The sequence below is a fragment of the Acomys russatus genome, chromosome 22, assembly GCF_903995435.1.
Source record: "Acomys russatus chromosome 22, mAcoRus1.1, whole genome shotgun sequence".
Taxonomy (NCBI): domain Eukaryota; kingdom Metazoa; phylum Chordata; class Mammalia; order Rodentia; family Muridae; genus Acomys; species Acomys russatus.
In genome coordinates, this window is record NC_067158.1 from 6446291 (window position 1) to 6468706 (window position 22416).

General features: G+C 45.6%; 1 pseudogene; it reads right to left on the reverse strand.

Annotated features, from left to right (window-relative positions):
• Positions 1-19120: 19120 nt before the first annotated feature.
• Positions 19121-21692, reverse strand: LOC127205506 (60S ribosomal protein L18-like; annotated as a pseudogene).
• Between the last annotated feature and the right edge of the window lie 724 nt (positions 21693-22416).

Sequence of the window (22416 nt, forward strand, 5' to 3'; positions counted from 1 at the left end):
AAACCTATTTTATATAAACCAAACCATGGGCAATTACCTATCAAGAGCAGATATATTTAAATTCCTGCAGAAAGTAGATGAGGCAGTTTTCATAAATCATAAAACCATCCAAGGTTCAATCCAGAGGAAGGGCGGCCTGGGTCTGAGCGGTGCAGAACCCCAGAGGCATCACACTTCTCACCAGGAGCCCATCCCCTCCGCAGACCCCCACCCCAAAGTACAAAGTTCTGGGATCTAGCTCCACTGTCAAAGATTTTCTGTGTATGTGGCAGCTGCTTTAGGTAGGTTCTCTAAATACATTTCTTTACCAGCTTCCCCCACCTTTTCTTGATTTTTCTCTACTTCAGAGACGTTTAAAAGCAACAACAGCAACAACAACAAAACCGCTTCGTTGCTAAGTACCATCTCATCCCCTTGCAATGGGAAAGCCAATTTGCACAGTTCTAATCCATGAAACATAAATGTGTTTTCTCTTCTGTTAACGTGTATGGGTGTTTGGCCTGCGTGTATGTATGTACCCATGTACACACCTGGTGTCCTTGGAGAACAGAAGAGGGCATGAGACCCCCAGAAACTGGAGTGGCAGTTGGCTGTGAGTTGCCATCTGGGAGCCTGAGACAGGTGCTGTGGAAAAGCAGCCAGTGCGCTTAGCTGTTGAGTCACGTCTCCACCCCCACATGTATTTGAATTTTTCCCATATCCACTACTAGGAGTATTTCCAAAGAATTGAAAGTGGAGGCTTATTTACCAGTGTTCAAGGCAGCATGATTCACAGAAGAAGCGACTGGAAGCAACCCAAATGTAGGTGAGTAGATAAACAAATTGTGGTATAGAGTACCATCCACCCATCCTGAAACAGAGCTGAAATTCTGATATACGCCACGTACGGGCTGGTTTCGTGTCAAATTGACACGACGTTAAGTCGCCAGGAGAAGGAGCCTTAGTTGAGGAAAGGCCTCCATGAGATACAGCTGTTGGACATTTTGTCAAGGAGGGACTGATGTGGGAGAGCCCAGTCCATCGTGGGTGGTGCCACCCCTGGGCTGGTGCCCTGGGTTCTACAAGAAAGCAGGCTGAGCAAGCCATGAGAGCAAGCCGGCCAGTAAGCAGCACCCCTCCATGGCTTCTGCATCAGTTCCTGCCTCAAGGGGCCTGCCCTGCGTGAGTTTCTATCCCGACTTCCTTCCATGATGAACAGAAATATGGGAGTGTAAGCCAAATAAACCGTTTTCTCTCCAGCTTGCTTTTTTTTTTTTTTTTTTTTTTTTGGTCACGGTGTTTCATCATCACAGCAATAGAAACCCTTGCTATACCGTGCTGAGTGAAATAAAATGAACACACAACGGCAGATACTGTAGGATTCTGCCTATTATGAAGTGCTAGCTCAGACCAACGTGTAGAGAGATGGAAAACGGAAAATGGTAGCAGAAACAGGGGAAGGATAAACACTGAGTTCCACTTGGGGGTAAGGGACATGTTCTAGAGATGGGCAGTGGTCGTAGTTGCACAATGTGGCAGGTGTATGCAAAGCCATTCAGCTGTGCGTTTAAAATGGTTAACGTGGAGAGCTCGTATTGTACGTACTTTACTATAATAAAGAATAAATTAGGGGGGGTACGCTAGCACACACCTGTAATCTCAGTGTATGAGAGGCTGAGGCAGGAAGATGGAGCTAGCCTAGGCTACACAGAAAATTCGAAAGCAGCCTATGTTGCGCCCAGATTTTGAGAGACTCCCCAAACAGACCCCCCCAGAGCCTAGTCCAAATGCAATCGCATGGAAGTCTTTATTTGCAGGTTCGAACCCAGGCCACACTTCCAATGCACTGACACAGCAGATGCAAGGAAGTGGCCCTGAGTCTCAATTGAGAGGGGTTTTTATAGGTTTTAGACAAAGAAATGGGTTTTACAGTACATGATTGGATGGCATTTGGGCCGAAAAGCTGCAAGCAGAGAGTTACAAGCCTTGGTGCTTCATGGTTGGGTAATAGGTGTAGAGGCAAGTTGGCCTATAGAAAAGATTGGTTGAAGCAGTCATGGGGCATTAGGAACTTTGGCTCCTCCTAATTGATTGTCTGGTAGTCAGCTTGACTACCAGAGAGTATATTTGGACTTTCCCAAGGTGATCTGATTGTGTTGTTAGGGGAATTTTGTTTGTTTAGACTAGTTTGCAGTTTTCCTGGAATCTGGGTTCAGTCCTAGGCCAGGTTTAACACAAAATGGAGTTTCTTTTTCAAAATAGAATTTGTCTGGTCTTTACACCTGAACTAGAGTGAGACTCAATCTCAAAACAAAACAAAACCTTAAGTTCATTTTCTATCTAATAAATTTCAAATGAAAATCTCTCCATCCTCTGTCTTGCTTAGAATTCAGTGAGCCTAAGTCAGTAGTTCTCACCCTTCCTGATGCTGGGACTCTTTAACGGTTCCTTATGTTCTGGTGGTCCCCAACCACACAATTATTTCATTGCTAAATCATAGCTGTAATTCTGTTACTGTTAAGAATCATAATGTAGCTGAGCATGGTGGCACATGCCTTTAATCCCAGCACTTAGGAGGCAGAGGCAGGCAGATCGCTGTGAGTTCAAGACCACCCTGGTCTACAAAGCGAGTCCAGGACAGCCAAAGCTACACAGAGAAACCCTGTCTCGAAAAAAAAAATCATAATGTAAATATCTGATATGCAGCCCCAAAGAAGTCACGACCCACAGGTTCTCAAACTCATTACAGAAGGTGCTTTGAATGTGTATCATTTGTTGCTAGAGAGATGGCTCAGTGCTTAGGAGAGACTTTTGCTCTTACAGAGGACCCGGTAGCTACATCAGGGGCTTGCAATCACCTGCTGCTGCAGCTTCAGAGATTCGGTACCCACTGATGGCCTCTGTAGGTCCCTGCACTCACACCCACACACCAACACACAATTGCACACAGATACACAATTAAAAATAAAAATGAATATTGAAGAAAAAGAAAACCTGTCTGGCTAGGCAGGGATAGAACTGGCAATAACCAAAGAACTCATAGGCTCCCTAAACACAACTTGGCGTCTATACCTTGTAGCCCTGGAAAACAAAGAAGCTGAGAAGGAGAGGGGCCTGGTCCTATCTGGAGCTCATGATGCATCGTGCTGACGGGGGAGTGAGGAGGAAAGATAGATATGCAAACCGGGCCTCCACTGGAAATTATCTTTACTGCAAGATTGTATACCCATTTGGGAAACAAGTTGATGAGGCATGACCTTAGCCCAAAGACTGACTAGGCAGTACGGCCTGAGCTTCACACAGAGGCCTGCCCTGCCGAGCATCACTGTTGACCCCTTTGGACCATTGGCTCCTGTTTGGCACATGATACTTACTTGGTGATGTCATCACCACCAGCAGCAACATCACCACCACTGTCATCGTCACCATCATCGTCTAGCACTTACAGAGCGCTTACTTTGCCAGACATTGCTGTAAGCACCTGACACATAGAACAGCATTCTTATCACACAAGATTCCTATGGGAATTTTCTTTCCATTGAAGAGGAAATTTGGTTAGCCTGTCCAAGGCTGCAGCTGAGAAGCAGCGTATCCCTGACTCCAGCACACACCGTCTGCCCCCAGATCCCTCCTGCTCAGGCCCTGCCTTCTGTTGTTCATGATTCTATGGGCAATTATCTCTTCTAGTATAATCTCAGCCTCTGGTTGTGCTTAAACCTGAAATATGTTTAGTTGGTACCCTCTCAGCCATCATCATAGCTGTCTGTATAATTAAATGAAAACAACCGTCTATTTCAAGATTGTGTTAATTTGAATACATTTTTGCAGATGTGGGCACAACCCAAGGTCTCCTTGGCCTAGCACGTAGTCAACTCTTGCTGAAGCGCGACACAAGTGCTTTCACTCAGATGTGACAATCTGACACCCTCTTCTGTGGAGCCACCTTCTTTCAATGCTGAGTTCTCCCAAATCAACTAGGAAAGAGAAGACCATGGAGGTGATTCTTCCTTACTGCGGGCCAGGCCTGCAATATGGCACACAGCATGGCCTGACGTACCACAAGGAGCTCAGTCACATAGCCATGCCCAGTGTGCCAAAAGGGCTGGAAAACATGGCCATCTGTGTGCCCGGGAAAACGGGCAAGTGGATTCGGGGTGAACCCATGGCAGCCTGTGCCCTAACTCACCAAAGCATGTGCCTTGACAACGGCGTCATATCCCTCCCGAGCCAAAGGTCTGGGTCATTGCCAAATGACCTGAGTAGGTAGACTGGGCCACCAACAAATGGAGATTTTCCCCAGAATTGCTCTCAATGGCGTCTATCATTTCCTTTAGTGTGCCATTTTTAATCTTCTAGATCACAAACCCACATGCAATGTAAGAGAGTTTGAAGCTTTGGTTGATTTGAGCCTGTGGAGAAAGGTACCAGTGAAGCAATATCAGACAGTTACTGAGCTCAGGCCCCCTGACTCTCCACACCTTTGTGAGCCGTTAGGTACAATTCTGGACAAGCATTGGCGTAAGACAGATCTGAACATGTACATAAGCAAAAGCGATAGGAAACGGTGCCATTTTTTAGCTCCCAGCACCATATACTTGCCAGCTTTTGTCCACTGACTACACAGACACGCTGTTTGGTTTGTATTTTAATAGTACAAGAAATCTTTTAGCCTAACTGACTGCATGCTTACATGCCAGGCCAGACAAAAAGATGCTAAAAGATCTCAATATTCTGGACCCGAACTAGGAATGACCCCAAAATCCAGTGTCTACAACCAGAAAAAGTATATGTCTTCTGAAAGTAGATAGTTAAGCTAAACTGACCCACAGCTTTTAGCAACACATGGTGACTTTTAAGAAAAACCCTACCCCCTCAAAAGCCTACTATACCCTGGAACATTCATAAACTGAGTTGACCGTTGCTGTACGGTCTCTATGCCAAAATACTTTCTGGTTTATACAGTGAAAAGAATAAAGACACTGCACACCTGTCATTCCATCCCTCAGGAGGCTGAGGCAGGAGAATTGCAAGTTTAAGGCCAGCCTGACCAACATAGTGAGGCTTTGTCTCGGTGGGGAAAGAAGGAAACGAGAAACTGCTGTCCTCCTCGGCTGGGTGGTTTGTGGGCGGCTTATTTGCTGCTTCTAACGTTTTCTCTCCTATCTTTACATCATAATATCAGGATTTTTCTGATTTTTGCAAAAACAAAGAAAAAGGAGAGACTGTTTTGTTCCTCGACATCGCTGTAGGAAGCCATCCTTTCTTCAGCAAAATCATTACTGTTTTCTAGATTAGCAGAGAAGTAATTGGGAAGCGGAGTGTGTGGGTTTTTTTTTTTTGTTTTTTTTTGTTTTTTTTTAAATGGTATTCCTCTGATAAGGATTGGAGGAGATGAATTTTTAAGACTCCCTTTCGTAACAGGTCCAGAGGCCCCGGTCAGCCCTTCCTAACCTTGAGGTGCCGTAGACGGCACCTGGACCAGCATTCCCCGTTATTGAGACGCCGCTCAGTGAGCTGCGTTAGCTTAGAGAATATTTTATTGGCAGAGGCTCCTAAGAGCTTCTTTCTTTAAATATTCACTGTGTTCAGCATGCCCTATTACCTCAGGGATTTACTTAGAACTCTGAGAGAATCTGTTTTGCATCCTTAGGCAAAGGTTAGCCATTTCTGGGGTGGGGGGGGCTGGTTGGCATGTGATTCGTTTTCTTATGGACACCCTGGTTCTGTCCCTGAAGACCTCTTTATTCACAAGGCCTCTTAACCTGCTTCTGCAGCACGAAGGTTCTTAAGCTCATGCCTGAGTGTCTTAAGACACCGCAGGCATCCAAACCCATGACTGCCAAGTTCGTTAGAGCATCTGCCCTCATTATCATCTTGGGTGCAGGGACTCCTTGTCTTGCATGCTTGGCTGTTACTTAAAAAAAAAAAAAAATCCTAGAATGCGCCAGGGTATTTGAAGCTTCCTTAGGAGGCCAAGTCATGAATACTCGGCTCTCCTCATTTTATTCTGATAACCCGACCTAAGACGTATGCAAAGTTATTGTAGTTTTTCATATCCTGTATCCATAACCCAGTCTCTATTTCCTTCTCGTACAATCCTTTAAGTACAAGAGAATCACTGACGAGCAGGACATGGTAAGTGGGGTACAGAACTGTGTCTTAGGTGCAGAAAATAGAATGTGGAAGAAGAGACAGAAATTCAAGTATGACAGTGAGTTGAAAAGACGCCCCTCGTGTTTATTAAAGACAATTGCCCACGTGTCGCCTGTATCTCTGCGTGTGTTGTGACAGACAGCTCTTACGGATCCCAAGCTGTCTGTTCAAGTGAATGGGGGCAGAAGATACAGTCTCCCTCCGGGATGTTTGTTTGCCATTCATGATAATAATATTTTCTATAGAGCAAAGTCTAGGCAAGCAACACCCTTGTAACAACAGTGGTTTTCTAAACCCATCGGTTCTCAGGATTGCCCAAACCCATTATGTATACAACATTCAGAGGGGTCAGTCCCCCACTCCACCTCCATTCTGTCCCTTGGGACCTAGAGGGCAAAAAGAAAAACTAAGTAAGAACACAAAATTCATGTTGTCTCTTGTTTTGTGAGTGACAAATTCTTCTGTCTGGTGTCCAGGTGGCTTCAGACACTCAGGAAAGTATAGCCAACTGATTTGTTAGCTTGAAAGTAGGGTTAATCACAAACTCTTCCTAATCCTTTACCCTTCTGCCTTAATTAGGGTTTCTATGGTTGTGATAAGACACCGTGACAGAAAGCAAGCTGGGGAGGAAAGAGTTTATTTGGCCTGTGCTTCCACATCACTATTCATCATCAAAGGAAGTTAGAGGCAGGAACCCAGGCAGGGCAGGAACCTGGAGGCAGGAACTGATGCAGAGACCAAGGAGGAGTGCTGCTCACTGGCTTGCTTGCCCTGGCTTGCTCAGCCTGCTTTCTTATAGCACCTATGACCAGGGGTGGCCCCACCCACAATGGGCTGAGCCTTCACACGTCAATCACTAACTAATCCCAGCACTCAGGAGGCAGAGGCAGGCAGATCTCTGTGAGTTCAAGGCCAGCCTGGTTACAGAGTGATTCCAGGATAACCTGAGCTGCACAGAGAAACCCTGTCTCGGAGTGGGGGAGGGGGGCGGGGGTGGGGGCCTTAAAGTCTTGCCTATAACCCCATCTGATGCGGTTCCTCCTCTCAGATGATTCCGTCTTGCATCAAGCTGACATGAAGCAAGCCGACACACTTGTAATACGAGGGAGCTCGCTATTAGAATGAGGATGCTGACCACCACTGCCTCACACACCTGAACCCCAGCAGATGGAAACCCCGACTCAGGAAAAACAGGGGCCCATGTATGATAGCTAAGCACTAGTGTGCGCCTCTCACTCACGTGAGCTCACCTCTGACAACTCACTGTAATAAAACATTCCCACGCTTGCCAAACGGTATGGAATCCGTTTCATATGTGTCCATTAGTAGTGTCTCCTGAATGACTTTAACAAATGTGACACCACTGCAAACACTGGCCACACAGCCAGTCTACGTACTATTGAAAAGAGCATTTCCAGGAACGTTCTGCTCATATTGAAAAGGCCAGAGTTATCCCAGGAAAAGGAAACAGGGCTGAAAATGAAAGCTGAGGTGTTGTAAAGACTCCTAACTGATTAAAATCATCTTCAACTAGAAAACAGTAAGATACCTAAAACCCATGTACAGCCATGACTATTGTGAAATGAACAATTAACACCCCAACAGCTATACCCAATAATATCTCATTTAAATCATTTTTTCCATTCAAAGAGTTGCTCTTTTTCAAAAGGAAAAGACCTAGACCTTGTAGAACTCATATGTCTCCGGAAGTAACTGATTCATGATACCAACTCATAGCCCTCTGTGTATCGTGGATCTAAGCCAAATACCTAGGACTGAAGGGCTCTCTAGCAGGCCCGAGCATGGCAAATATGGCACCAGAAGGTCTTGCCCAACCCCTTCCCTCTTCCTTGCTAAGCCTCTAGATTACATTCCTAAAGCTAGCCCCCTCTGGCCTAAAGCTGGCCGCTGACTCATTCCTGAGACTAAACACCTCAAGGTCCAGCAACCAATTCATGATTTGGCCAACCTGTCTGATCAGGGCTACCAACACACACCAGGATAGACTTCCCCTTTTCTCTCTAGAAACCCATTTCTAAAAGATAATAATAATAATAATAATAATAATAATAATAATAATAATAATAATAATAATAATAATAATGCCTGCTGCTGCTGCCTGCTTTCTTCCTTTACCTGATCCAGAGGCAGCCCCCCCTTCTGCCTGCCCCTCCAGAGTAATAAATCTCCTTTATGCTAATTGGTGTCTGGGTGTGTCCTGTACCAACTCCAAGGGATGCCACAGCCCCCCCACCAGCCTCTTCAATGCTGCTAATTGGGATAGGGATAAGCTGGGAGGCAAACTCATCTTCACTCTCCATGCCATGCTTTTCTGACTAATAAAGGCACAAACTGTTCTAACGATATATAATCACATTGAGTCAGGTATTTGTAAGACGTTATTTTCATTTCATCTTATCTGTATTTGATTTCTGGGGAGGGGGGTGGGAGCAAATTCAGCAACTTCTAGTCTGAGCATCACTGTTTTGTTTTCCCCTAGAATGATGGAGCCTGGTACTTTTATGCCATCATTATTGTCATTTGTCACTAGTGAGAGGTCCTCACAAAGTCAAACATGTAATAGATGCAGAAGGGACATTGAATTCAATCCAAGTTGGAAATTCCAAACTTTTTTCTTTCTCTCCTTTTCACAGAAATATTCCCTAAGGATCAAGCTTATGCACAATAATAAAAATGCGAATTACAGTCACACTGCCACACTGAAATACATCGTTTCACCTATAACATTCACAAAGATGAACAAGCTCGGTAAGTCACTAAGTTATGAGACTGTGAGAAAAAAAGTATGTCATATTTTTATTAATAGCATAGGAGAGTGATACAAGCTCTGCAAGGAACAACTAGACAGTATATCAGAATTTTAACTTGGAAGCTGGTTGAGGAAGTTCTAGGAAGTTAACATACAGAGATGCTCGCACACAGAAAAAGCAAATGGGGCAACATTCTTCATGGTAGTATTGTACAACATAGCAAAGGTTGTAACAACTCAAACACAATGAGATATTGTGCTATCATGAAAGGAATGACAAATGTGTGCGTAATGGTAAGACAATACCTATATAGTATGACACCATTTGTGTAACAACAGTAACAGGGGTGCCTATAGAGAGCATCTGTAGAATGCGTCAACTTAACTAGCCTGAATTACATTCCTAGAATCTCTCTCCATGTACGTTCCTGGTGAGAGATACCTCAAAAAACTTCGTTGTCTGGAATTTGGAAGATGGAAATGAAACAGCAGCCATTTTATTTTTGTGCTTAAAAATGTGACCGCTGCACTTTTGTTGTCCACGTACACTGCATCTGATGGACAGGCTCGTCTCTCTGATGTGCAGCCATCGCTGAGCCTACACTCTCTCTTCTCCCAGATTCTCCTTCAGGTTCTGTGTCTTAGGCTTGGGTGCACATTTAACTCTGTGGGGGTGGCAGCTTCTTCTACAGGGCACTCAGTAAGTCAGAGCAGTAAGAAAAAACTAACACAGATTCTAGACTGACTGTGGTGGAATGAAAGAAAATGGCCGCCATAGGGAGAGGCACTATGAGGAGGTGTGACCTTGTTGGAGTGGGTGTGGTGTTCTTGGAGGAGGTGTGTCTCTGGGGGTGGGCTTTGAGATCACAGATGCTCAAGGCAGTGTGGCATTCTCTTCCTGCTGCCTGCTGACCTGGATGTAGAACTCGCAGCTCCTTCTCCAGCACCATGCTTGCCTGTATGCTGTCATGCTTCCCACCATGATGATAATGGACTAAGCCTCTTAACTGTGACCCAGCCCCAATTAAATGTTTTTCTTTATAAGAGCTGCCATGTGACCTAACAGCCCATGCTGATGACTTGCCAGATCCCTGTCCTTCAGATGTCCTGTTTTAGCTTCATGCACGAAGACAACACCCTGATACAACAATTTTAGTCAACATTCACAATTGTGTAATTAAGTTGTCCTAATACACACAGAATCCTATGTAATACCCTTGACAACTAGGAGGTTGAGTAAATAATCTTGTAGTGGTTTTGAGTTGAGAAGGCCCTCATAGGCTCATATTATTTTGACAAAGAATGTTCCTGTATTTTGCCCTTGATCTAAAAACCCACCCGAGGCTAAACTGATGAGTTTTGGATTAATGGTGTTGACAGAGGATATTTCAAGACAGCATAGCATTGATTATGTCATGTGATTGTTAATGTTCACTCTTATGCAGATCTATAATGAAATGAAGCAAGTTGAGCAAAGAAAAATATAAAACTTACAGTTTGAGAAGGAAAGGGAACACCAGGAAGTGTAACAGAGATAAGTCCAGTGCTCAAGGAGATAAAAGTTTAAAGAAACTTTAATGGAATAAAGGGAGTAGGGGCATCAGAGCAAGACTCCACCCAGCCAAGCTTCTACCTTGTGAAAAGGAATTAAAGAGAAGCTTAAGCAGTGAAGGAAACCATTAAAAACAGAAAGCTGATGTGAATATATTTAAATGAGGGGCCAAAATCCAACCCAAGCAAGCAGCACAACTTGGCTGTTTCAGCCATGTTGCTCTAGAGTCAATAAGAAAGGGTTGTGGAATCTCCCTGGGAGGCTAAGAAAAGCTGCTGAGGTCAGGACTGTATCAGGGTGTGGAGTCCTAGAGAGACCACTGTGTGAAGCTGTGAAGGAGAAGCCTGGGTTGCCTTGGAGACTCCAAGATGTTGAAGATGCCTGAGTCATGGATACCTGCCAAGGAAAGCTACAGACCAGGTGTGGAACTAGCGAGAGAGGAGAGAGAGAGAGAGGTGTTGCAGTCAACAAGGCTGGAAAGAGTTGGAGTTTTGCAGAGCCCTTTGATATCAAGCATGGAGATGCCGAGTTTGGAGTTTGCTCAGCTGGTTTTAGGTCTTGCTTTGGTCCAACACGCTATCACTATGATCTTTTTCCTCCTTTTGGAATGTTTATATGCATGCTGTGCCATGGTATGTTGGGAGTGTGTGGTCTGCTTTTTGATTTTGATTTTCACAGGGAATTATAGTTAAGAGATTGCCATGAGTCTCAGAAAGGTCTTTGGACTTTTAAACAGTGTTGAGATGGTGATTGACTATGGGGGCCTTTGAAGTTGGATTGAACGCATTTTTGCATTATGATAAGGCTACAAGCCCATGGGGACCAATTAGTGGGATGTGACTGTGATGCCTTGAATTAGAATGGGCCCCCATAGCCTCGTATTTGAATGCTTAGTCATCAGGGAGTGACACAACTTGAGAAGGATTAGGAGGCGTGACCTTTACATGTGGCCTTATTAGAGGATGCGTGTCACTTGGCTTTGATGTTTCCAAAGCCTAGCATTGCCCTCTCCCAGCAGCCTGCTGGTCCACATGTAGAACTCTCATGTGCTTCTCCAGGCTGAGCGAGGAGGATCTGAGATTCAAGACCAGCATGGCTTATAGAGAGAACCTGTCTTTAAAAAATTGAAAATATTAAATATGCCCTAAAGTTACTATTATGGTTTGTATGTACAAAGTCATTCTCAGACCTCCATGTTTGAGCAAACGTTTCCCAGCTGCTGGAGCCCTTTTTGGGGAGCATGGCTTGTAGTTCAGGGGATACAGTCCATGATGACAAGGAAGGCAAGACTGACTGCAAGGGACAGATAGCTCTCTCTGTGGCACTGGGAACATGCGATGCAACCTGCTTACATCACAGTGGCTTAGCAGGAGGCAGAGTCCCAGCCAGAAACAAAGTAGCCTGAGCCATTCGGGCCCAGCCCCTACCACCCTCCCCACACCAGCCAGGACCCGAGGGTTACACACCGCCCCAAAGCAGTGCAAGCCATCTGGGAAGCAACTGTTCAAATTTGTGGTCCTGTGAGGAACATTTCACATTCAGATAGGAACGTCTAAACCAAGCATGGAGACTGAAACCTGTAATCCCAGTATTTTGGAGGCTGAGGCAGGAGTATTGCCACAAGTTCAAGACCAGTGTGGGCTACAGAGCGAGTTCCAGGTCAGCCTGGGCTACAGGGCAAGACTTCGTGTCCACCACCACCACCACCACTAAATTAAAAACGCGATGGGTTTGAAGTTCAGTTTTATATGTTGATGTACCTGCCTAAGAGGAGAGTTTGAAGTCCTTATTTCAGGCATGCCTGTAAGGGACTTCATTTCTAAGTGGTCACTTTGGTCCAGCCGCAGGGGGTGATTGTCTGCTTGCCTCCAGTGGGACAACGCGCACGTGAAAATAAGAATGCCTGACTCTAGCTCACACTCTAGTTTGCTTAATCCACTTCTGCTGAGGCAATATATGAATCCTAGAATGGAAGTCTTGGCCCATCCTGGTCCTAAAGAGCTCTTTCCTTCCTTTTGGGGGGATGCGGAAAGGGGTGGCCCATACCTGATGTTGCTATGCCCTAGCATCTTGTCAGGCTCTGAGGTCGAAGATAAGCTTCCAGACTCCTCAAGTCCCCTGAGTCTAGTCACTGTGGGAGTTCTCCGTCCTGACCTCTCCCTCAGACCTTGTCTTTGCAGCAGTGCCTCCCTCTTTCCTCTTGAGGCAGTATCATCACTGGTGAGGCCCATCTTTGTGTGACTTCTGCATTCGTGTCCACTTTTACACTGCAGTTCAAGCTTTAAAAAAAAAAGTGTGTGTGCATATGTGTGTGCACACGTGCGTGCATGCCTGTACACTTTCCAAGTGTTGAAGCAGGATTTTTCTGACTTCTCCCACTGTTACCTGGCCCAACCTCATTGTCACCCTCTTTGTTGTTTTCCTCGGGCATTTGTTACAACAACAAAAAGCTAAACTCATATACTGAAAGATAAGAAACCACTAATTTTGATTATTTTTATTATGGAATGAACTACAGAAGGTTAAATTAAATTAGGTTGATAAGACTCATAATCAATATCAAATCACAATCAGCCCAAAAAGCGGAGGATAAACACAGTAAATTTTGTTAAAATTAAGAACTTGGTTTTTTTTTATCAAAAATCAGCATAAAGACTAGAAAGAAAATGCCTGATCCAGAAGAAGTTATCTGCCACCAGCATCCAGAATACATAAGGAAAATTATTATTGATCAGCCATCAAGAAAGAGGCAATCTAATTTTAAGACACTTGGGAAAAGAACCAAGAGTGGCAAGTCCATATATGAGAAGATGTCTAACACCGGGGAAATAGAAAATAATAGGACCTATTTCATACACTGCATTAATAATAATCCTTGTCACTGCAGATGGAACGAAGAGAGGTGCATCTCATGACAGGATAAAAACTGACACAAACGCTACAATAAACAATTTTGACAAAACTTGGAAGTCATTTCTAATCTGAACATGGATTTAACCATGACATCTGTGTTGTGGCCATTAGCACTATCTACCTGACAGGGTACGGACTCACCTAAGAGACACACCTCCAGGCACCTGTGAGGGATTATCGATGGTACATTCATTGAGGTAGGAAGGCTCACCCCAGCCGTGGGCAGCGCCATTCGCTGCCGTTCAGTGGGCTGGAGTCCTGACCTGAGCAAAAAGAGAGCTCATTTCTCCGTGGACACAACATGACCAGATACTTCCAACCCTCAGACTGTGAGCCCTTCCTCCATTAAGCTGCTTTGGTCAGGGCATTTTATCACAGTGAGAGGAAAAGTAACTAATGTGCAACTCACAAGATTTTTTTGAGCAGTAAGGGGCGCCGCACCTTTTGAGGTGCACATCTTATGCCCGCTGTCTCCACAGAAGGAGACTGACACTGATAACAAGCACAACATCCAGGCACTGAGCTCTAGGTTTGGGGTGACCTGTCCATGCAATCACTATCTAAACGGGGCGGTGTGAGCGTGTACCCCACAGGCCTTCTAAGTAGCTGACTGGGTCTTGACCTTGCTGGACAAGTGTGATTACTCTGCAGCACAGACTCCTCCCTTCTCTTAGGCCAGTCCAGCCATATTATATATTAACTACATATTATATCATATATGTCCTAAATTATAACCCAGAGATAACCATGGCAATGTGCTAACAAAGCTACAAGCAGTGGCTTTAGTTGGAATTAGTGACAATGTGCATGTTTTATTTTTGATATTTTTTTGTTTGTTTGTTTTTGTTTTTCGAGACAGGGTTTCTCTGTGTAGCCTTGGCTGTCCAGGACTCACAATGTCAACCAGGCTGGCCTCGAACTCACAGAGATCCCCTTGCCTCTGTCTCCCCCAGTGCTGGGATTACAGGTGTGCACCACCACACCTGGCTGCCCAAACATCTTTTCTTTCTTTTTTTTTTTCAAGATACGGTCTCTATATGTAGCCTTGACTGTTCTGAAACTTGCTATGTAAACCAGGATAGACATGAACCTACGAAGATCTACCTGTCTCTGCTTTCCAAGTCCTGGGATCAAAGGTGCGCAGCCACCATGCCCTGCAAACTTTTAAATTCTATCACCTGGTACATCTTGATTGTTCGTACATAAAAATGTATTAAAACCATGTGGCAACATTCACTTTAAAATTTGTCATATAGATGAACCTGATGTGCTAAGCTATATTTACTTATTATTATTTCCGGGTTTTGTTTAAGATGGGATCTCATCCTATAGACAGGCAGCTGTGACCTTGGCGTGATTCTCCTACTAAAGTAGTCCTGAACGCACAGGTGGGAGCTGCCATTGGCCTCTAAACCATATTTATACCACTGTTTTAGAGTGTGAACTCATTTCCAGCATAAAATGTTGACTCTTGGGGACATGTGAAGATCAGCCATGCAGAATTACTTGTCTCCTCCATCACCATGGGGAGGTAGAGATGCGGCCGACTTAGATACTCACCAGCATCCCTCTGCGTGCCACATCTGCTCCACGGTCAGTCTCAGCAACACCCTTCTCTCTCCACCCTTCCTCCTCACCAAGCACACTGTTCTCTCAAGTGTCCTTTCCTCCTTAGATTTTTTTTGTCTAAATTGTATGTGGGTGTGCCTGTATTTATGTGTCTGTGTGTGCCTGTGTGTCTGTGTGTGACTATGTGCCTGTGTGTGCCTATGTGTCTGTGTGTGCCTGTGTGTCTTGTGTGCCTGTGTGTGCCTGTACGTCTGCATGCCTGTGTGAATGTGTGTGCCTGTGTCTGTGTGTCTGTGTGTGCCTGTGTCTGCCTATGTGCCTGTGTGTCTGTGTGTGCCTGTGTATGCCTGTGTGCACATGTGCCTGTGTGTCTGTGTGTGCCTGTGTGTCTGTGTGTGTCTGTGTGTGTCTGTGTGTGTCTGTGTGTGAGTATGAACAGAAAATGTTATTGGATGTCCTAGAGATGGAGTTCCAGGCAGTTACAATGTGGATGTTGGGAATCAAAGTGGAGGCCTCTGCAAGATCAGTGTGTGCAGGAACTGCTGGACCATCTCTCCTGTCCCACAGATGATCTTTGTATCAGTCTCCAGCAAGTAGGAGGGGCCACATCCCTGGTACAGATGCCCACACTCAACACAGTGCTGGGCTACTGTCTGGACGCATGCCGTCAGTCAACCATAAGGTTACATTACATTGTTTTTTCTCTTATTAGCGTAGCAGTGTTGGCTTTGTCTAGCATTTTCCACCTTGCTTCCCACAGTGCTTCTTCTAGGTAAGGCAGGTGTAGATATAAGCAGGACAACTATTCTATGGGGAATTTCGTATTTCAAACTCACTTCTAAAAGCCTGTGACATAGCAAAGCAATACTAAGGTGCAGGCCTCTTCACAATGCTCTCGTATTTGGAGGTGTGACTAAATCAAGTATTTTCAGAAGATGCAGCTCAAATTCAGAATCATCTTCATTAGAAATGAAGGTCATTCCTTCTCAGGAAGAGATCGGTGACAGCCGCTTCAAGAAGACAATGTCTTATGTAAGTTTAAAAAAAAAAAAAAAAAAAAAAAAAAAAAAAGCTTTGCAGCATGAGACTGCTGTTTCCAACTTGAATATCGTGTGGACTCGCTCCACCAAATGCTGGCTAATCTGACGAGGCAACTGATTAAATCAAATTTGGGTTTTGAAATATTTCTTCCACTTGTTTAGAAGCAAAGCCAATTGTTTCAACAGAGTGGCTCTTAAATACAATCTGTTAAGACAGGATGAAAACTGTCATCAGAGAACTCCTGTGGCTTTGGGGTTCCCACACTAAGGTGGCCCTGTCTTCTGTGGCCTCGGCTTATGGGCTCATGCAGCCTGCTCACTGTTTTCTAGTGGCAGGTGCTACCTGTGGGGTCACAGAGCAAGCAAGCTGCCTCCCCAGTGCCCCCTCCCAAGCACAGAGCCTTTTCTCTTGTTGGTCTCTTCCCCAACTGTAATATTTCTCTGTTTCTCCTTCCTCTGGCTACCTCGATCCAACGCAGGTCCCCTTCTTTGCTCCCGGCTGGCAAGCTCTGCTTTCTCCCTGGGCAGCGCTAAGCAAAGCACGAGTTTTTGGTGGTCCACCTTCTGAGACAGAATTTAAGCACCAACGGGACAGGACTCTAATGCATCTTGCCTGCTTCCGTGGTCTCTCAGCCATCAGCGACTTCTAGAAAAATCACCTATGTTATTCACAACGTAAGCTCTAGGACAGCCGGCCAGCCACATCACAAACCTCAAACAAGACCTGGCCGCGCACCAGAACTGAGGTTAGTCCCTCAAAGCAGCAACTCTAGTCTCCGCTTGAAATTTTTTAATTCCTTTCCAAAATATTTAGATTCTTCTTAATTCCACACAATGGCCACTAGAGGGGGCCATAGCCAAATATTATAAAATCAATGTTTTGTTTTGCTCTGTTTTCCCCCCCTAGAGCTAAAATTCTTAAAGTCTTGTTACCCAGTCCTCCTCTGGGTTATCCTAGCAGATTAGTGTAAATATGACAAATTGTGATAGAGTGCAGACTGTACTCCACAGCAGAGCACCACTGGCATTTAGAAAATCCTCTCGGTTGTCACACCTGTAAGGCCTCCCTTTACCCCTCTTCTGGCCTAAAGGCATTGGGAAGTTGACACTTCCTTGGCCTCTCATCTGAGACCCATTGTCTGAAATCTGTCAGGCAGCCATCTCCAACCAGCCTCACACCCCACTCACCTTCGACCACTGTGACAGACAGAAAGTCCTGGTGATCTCCCTTTGCTGATCCACTGTCTGACTTTTCTCACAGAAGATGCACGCCTCGCCCCCATGGCCAGCTCCCTCCATCCCCAGAACCGCTCCAGCCACCCTGTTATTGCTGGATGCTCTCTGCCACTCCCACCTTTGCTGTGACAAGCAGGTTGGCACCTGCACATGTCACCACACCATTTTTTTAATGCCATCGTGCTGCTCCACTGTCACCTGGTCGTCTGCCAGTCACACAAGTGTAGAAGATTCGGGCACCATGGATAGTGAGCCCATTCCCCATGACCCCTCCATTACACGCACACCCAGGCCTGCGCTGGAGCCCACGTTTACCTAGTGTCTTTCCATCTCATACAGGATCAGTTTCCCCATTCTTGCCCTCCACTCTTATGCTGTCTACAGCATTTGATTCCTAAACTTAGGCTTGCCACTTTTTTTTTTCTTACCAACCGTACTGTCCACCTTTTTTCTAGCATCCTTACTTTTTGTCCATTTATAATATAACAAAATATAAAATCCATTACATTCACTCCTTGACTTAGAAGGGCTAAATCACACTGACAGTGTGAGCACTATTTATCGACAATAGCTTTATGATAACGCGACACAATTAAGGCAAGTAAGTCCCCCATGAGGCCTCCACCCTACACAGCGAACTACAGGCAGGTAAATTATGCCACAGGTGGGAGAAATAGTCTTCCCCAGGGAAGAGCACACCAATTGGTTATCCAGTGCCAAATGGTCAGCCCTGAAAACATACGTGCAAGAAACATTATACAAACTGAGCAGGTTGTATTTATGTATTTAGGAATGTATATGCATAGGCATAGACATATACGTATACAATAATAATTAATGAAAAAAGAGGCCATGGATTAGAAAAAGAGTAAGGAAGGCTACAGGGGAGGTTTTAGAGTGAGGAAAGGGAAGGGCCAAATGATGGAACTATATCACAATCTCAAAGAAATAAAAGAAATAAAATTTAATGCAATAAAAATAAGTAAAAGCAGAAAGAAAAAAAAAACCCAAGCCCTAGGATGAATAAGTCAGGTCACACAGCAAGCAAGTCAAATGACGAAACAATTTAATCTCCTAATTTAGGAGAATATGACCAAAGTATGTTGATTATGTGTACAGAAGTGTCACCGTGAGCCCCTTTGTACAATTAAGACATGCTATCAAAACTCTTACGATCTTAGATATATAGTAAAAATTGAGGGAACTACAAACAAACTGATACAACTATCAAAGCAGGAAACTTCAACTCACCTCTCTAAATTATTAATAAATCAGATGTTAAAACCTACATGGGAATAACATGCTGAGCAGGATTGACTTTGTGGGCGTTATAGGACCCAGTCCTCCCCTATTAGACAAACACTCATGGTGTATTTATACAAACTGACAATTAAGTAGCCATTGGTTCACAGACGTTCTGGCCTTGAGATCCTTTCCACTTGCACTGCTGACTCAAAACAGCTCTTATTTGTAAGTTAAAACTGAAAGATGTATTTGTTCTAATTTCATCTCTGTTACTGTGATAAAACACTAACAAAAAAAGTAGGTCAGGGCAGGAACTCAGGGCAGGCCTGCTTGCTATTCCACACGGTGTCACCTCTGGCCAACGAACTCACTCACAGGGAAGTAGAGGAGAAACCATGGAAGGACACTGCTTGCTGGCTGCTCCCCAGGCTCCTCCTCCTCCTCCTCCTCCTTCCTCCTCCTCCTTCCTCCTCCTCCTTCCTCCTCCTCCTTTTCTTCTTCTTCTTCTTCTTCTTCTTCTTCTTCTTCTTCTTCTTCTTCTTTCTTCTTCTTCTTCTTCTTCTTCTTCTTCTTCTTCTTCTTCTTCTTCTTCTTCTTCTTCTTCTTCTTCTTCTTCTTCTTCTTCTTCAGCCTCAATTGTTTTTTTTAATAACAGTAAGATCCAGGGTTAGTTTTTGCAGCCTCGGCTGGCCCTTCGGCCTCTGGCACGCTCGAACTTCCAGCCCTTGGAGCGGACATAGAGTTTGGTGTGGCTATGTGGGGTCCCTGGGGCCTTGCCAAAATGCCAGTACACCTCTCGGCCCTTCCAAGGACCAGACAGGAGCACGGTGTCTCGGCCTTTGGGAGACTCCGGGTCCAGCTGGTCGAAGGTGAGGATCTTACCGCCAGCCTTGAGGATGCGATTTGGGCCCGGCTGCTCACCCGCAGTGCACACACATTCAGTTTGGGGTACTTCCGAGATCCTCACATCATCTGTGGCTGTCCCCACAACCATGGCGGTTTTGTTTCCTGGGCCAGGAAGCTCCGCTCCATCTTTCAGATCATGCGCAACAGGAACAGAGGTGGCGGGTTGGTGCGACTCATGAATAACCTCTTCAGCACAACCTGATTGAAGGTGGAGTTGGTTCGTCTGGCCAGAAGCCTGTCCAGCTTGACTAGCAGGCGCAAGCAGATGTCCTGGCTCTTGGGCTCCTTGTGCCGAGCCTTGCGGTCCTTGCTGTGACGAACGTCAACACCCACCGTGGAGCCTCATGCTTAGCCAGGCCCAGAAAGTTAACTAACCTTCTTATATAGCCCAAGACCGAGTGCTCAGAGAATGGTGCTGCCCATGGTGGGCTGGGCCCTCCTACAGCAATTAACTATCAAGACAGCCCCTCACATACATGCCCACCGGCCAGTCTGATCTAGGCAATTACTCAGTTGAGAGTCTCCTCTCAGCTGACTCTAGGCCGTGTCAAATTGACAGTTACAGCTAAGTAGGACAGCATTTATTAACTTAATTTTTTAAATCCAAATGTTTGTGTGATTAAAAAACAAACTCATTGAATGTTCTTAGAAATAAAATTTCCATGAAGAATGCATAGACCTGCAATCCCAGACACTTGAAAGGCTGAAGCAGGAAGGTCTCAAGTTCAAGGCCTCTCTGGACTACCAAGTGAGCTCAAGGGTAGCCTACACAACATAGGGAGCCCCTGTCTCTAAACAAAAAATACGAAAACAAGATCTAGGGATGTAGCCATTGGTAGAGTGCATGCCAGCATGCCCAAGCTCCTAGCTTCAAACCCAGAACCATAAGAAAGGACAAGAAAACGTTGTATGAAGAAAATTAGAAGAGTGACTTTGTTTCACACTGTGGTGCGTCTCTTTATCATCTGACCCAGTCAAAAGCTAACCAATATGCAGCTCCCGCCTTCTCTCTTCTGACACCAGGGACCAAGAACTTAACATGTTAGCCTTTGGGGAAAATTCTAGATCTCAACTATATCAGGAAGGCAGTGGATTGACTGGTAATCTTCTCAAACAGATGTTTGTATTCTAATGCCTAGAATCTGTGTAAGTAAGCTTGTGTGGGAAAGGGTCTTTGGGAGCGGTGAGCGAGCCTGGCTTCACAAAGACAAAGGGAACCTCTGCCACCCAGGTAGGCTTTGGTGTGCCAGGTGTTGGCCTGGCCCACAGCTGGCCTTGGTCACCTGATGGACACAAACAAGGACACAGAGCACATTACATATGACCACTCGGTGGCCATCCTAAAGACAGACCGTGAACTTGTCAGGGCCACAAGAATACCCAACCCCTCCCCATACCAGTCAGTGTGAGTCTCCACTCCCTCTCAGTGCCCTATGGCTCACAGTCACACCGTGTCACTCTCCTATGACCCATCTGCCACTGAGGTTTCCAGGGGAGGTTCTCTTCGGCTTCTAGCTCCCGGTGGCTACAGGAACTCCTTGGCCTGTGGCTGGATGACAGCCTGCGCCTTCCCAATCCTTCTCTGTGTCTGGGTCAAGTCTCCCTTTGCCTTTCTCTAGAAAAGACGTCTGTCATTGACTGGCCTTAAGGACCCATACAATCCAGGATGGTCTTTTCAAGAATTGTAATGGCTCCCAAAGACCCTTTCCCACACAAGCTTTCATACACAGGTTAACCTCTAAGCATTAGAATGTGGACATCTTTTCTTTTTCTTTTTCTTTCTTTCTTTCTTTCTTTCTTTCTTTTTTTTTTTTTTTTTTTTTTTTTTTTTTTTTTTTTTTTTTTTTTAAGGTTACCAGTCAAGCCATTACCTTCCTGTTATAGTTTAGATCTAGAATTTTCCCCAAAGGCTAATGTGTTAAATGCTTGGTCCCTGGTGCCAGAGCATTCAGAGATGGGGCTCCCAGGAACTGATTGGATCCCCGTTGACTACATAGCAAAAACAATGAAGGAATATTTTAATTGCTTTCTAAGATAACTATGGATGTTTTTCTCTGACGCCATACCAAACTTCGACCAGTAATAATTTTTTAAAGTTTATGAAGTAAGCAAGCATAGGGACAGGCTGGAATTCACTTGGCTTGGACTATACACACACCCCTTTCTGACAACGTACCTTGCAACCCAGGACCCGCTACAAAAAATACACCGCAACTTAAACAGTGGGATAAACAACCCCTCCTTAGCAACCTGAAGTAACTCCCCTTCTCTGTGGTTTCTCCTTTCATTCAAGTGTATTCTAGAACATGTTCTTAACAGACTCACCCATCTCACGAGTAAATTCTGTTGTGAGCCTCAAGCGATTCTCTAGCGCAATGGGAAGTGATGACCAGCCTCCCACGGAAGGAAGCTGCTCTTGAGCCCCTTCCGCTAGCTATGGGCGCCACCTGGGCTGGAGAAGTGAGGGGGAAAGGGACTGAGGCAATAGTACTTCCCTGTCAGTGGCTAGGAACAGATTCAGACTCACAGCAGGTGAAATGAACCCAAGAAGCCCTGTGACAAGGTGTTCTGATGCAGTTTCTGCTTCTGGAGTGGAACCAAACTTTGAGGCTACTTGGGTTTTAGGTTTCCCTCCCACCTTGCTGGGTAATGGCATAAGCTTGCTCGCCTGCCTGCCTATCTGCCTGCTGCCTGCTTGCCTGCCTTGCTTGCCTGACTGCTGCCTGTCTGCCTTGCCTGCCTGCCTGCCTGCCTACTTGCTGCCTGCTGCCTGCTGCCTGCTGTCTGCTGCCTGCCTGCTGCCTGCTGCCTGCTGTCTGCTGCCTGCCTGCCTGCTGCCTGCCTGCTGCCTGCCTGCCTTCCTGCTGCTTGCCTGCCTGCTTGCTGCCTGCCTGCTGCCTGCCTGCTGCCTGCATGCCTGCTGCCTGCATGCCTGCTGCCTGTCTGCCTGCCTTCCTGCTTCCTGCTGCCTGTCTGCCTGCCTTCCTGCTGCCTGCTACCTGCCTGCCTGCCTGCTGCCTGCCTGCCTCCTGCCTGCCTACCTGCTGTCTGCC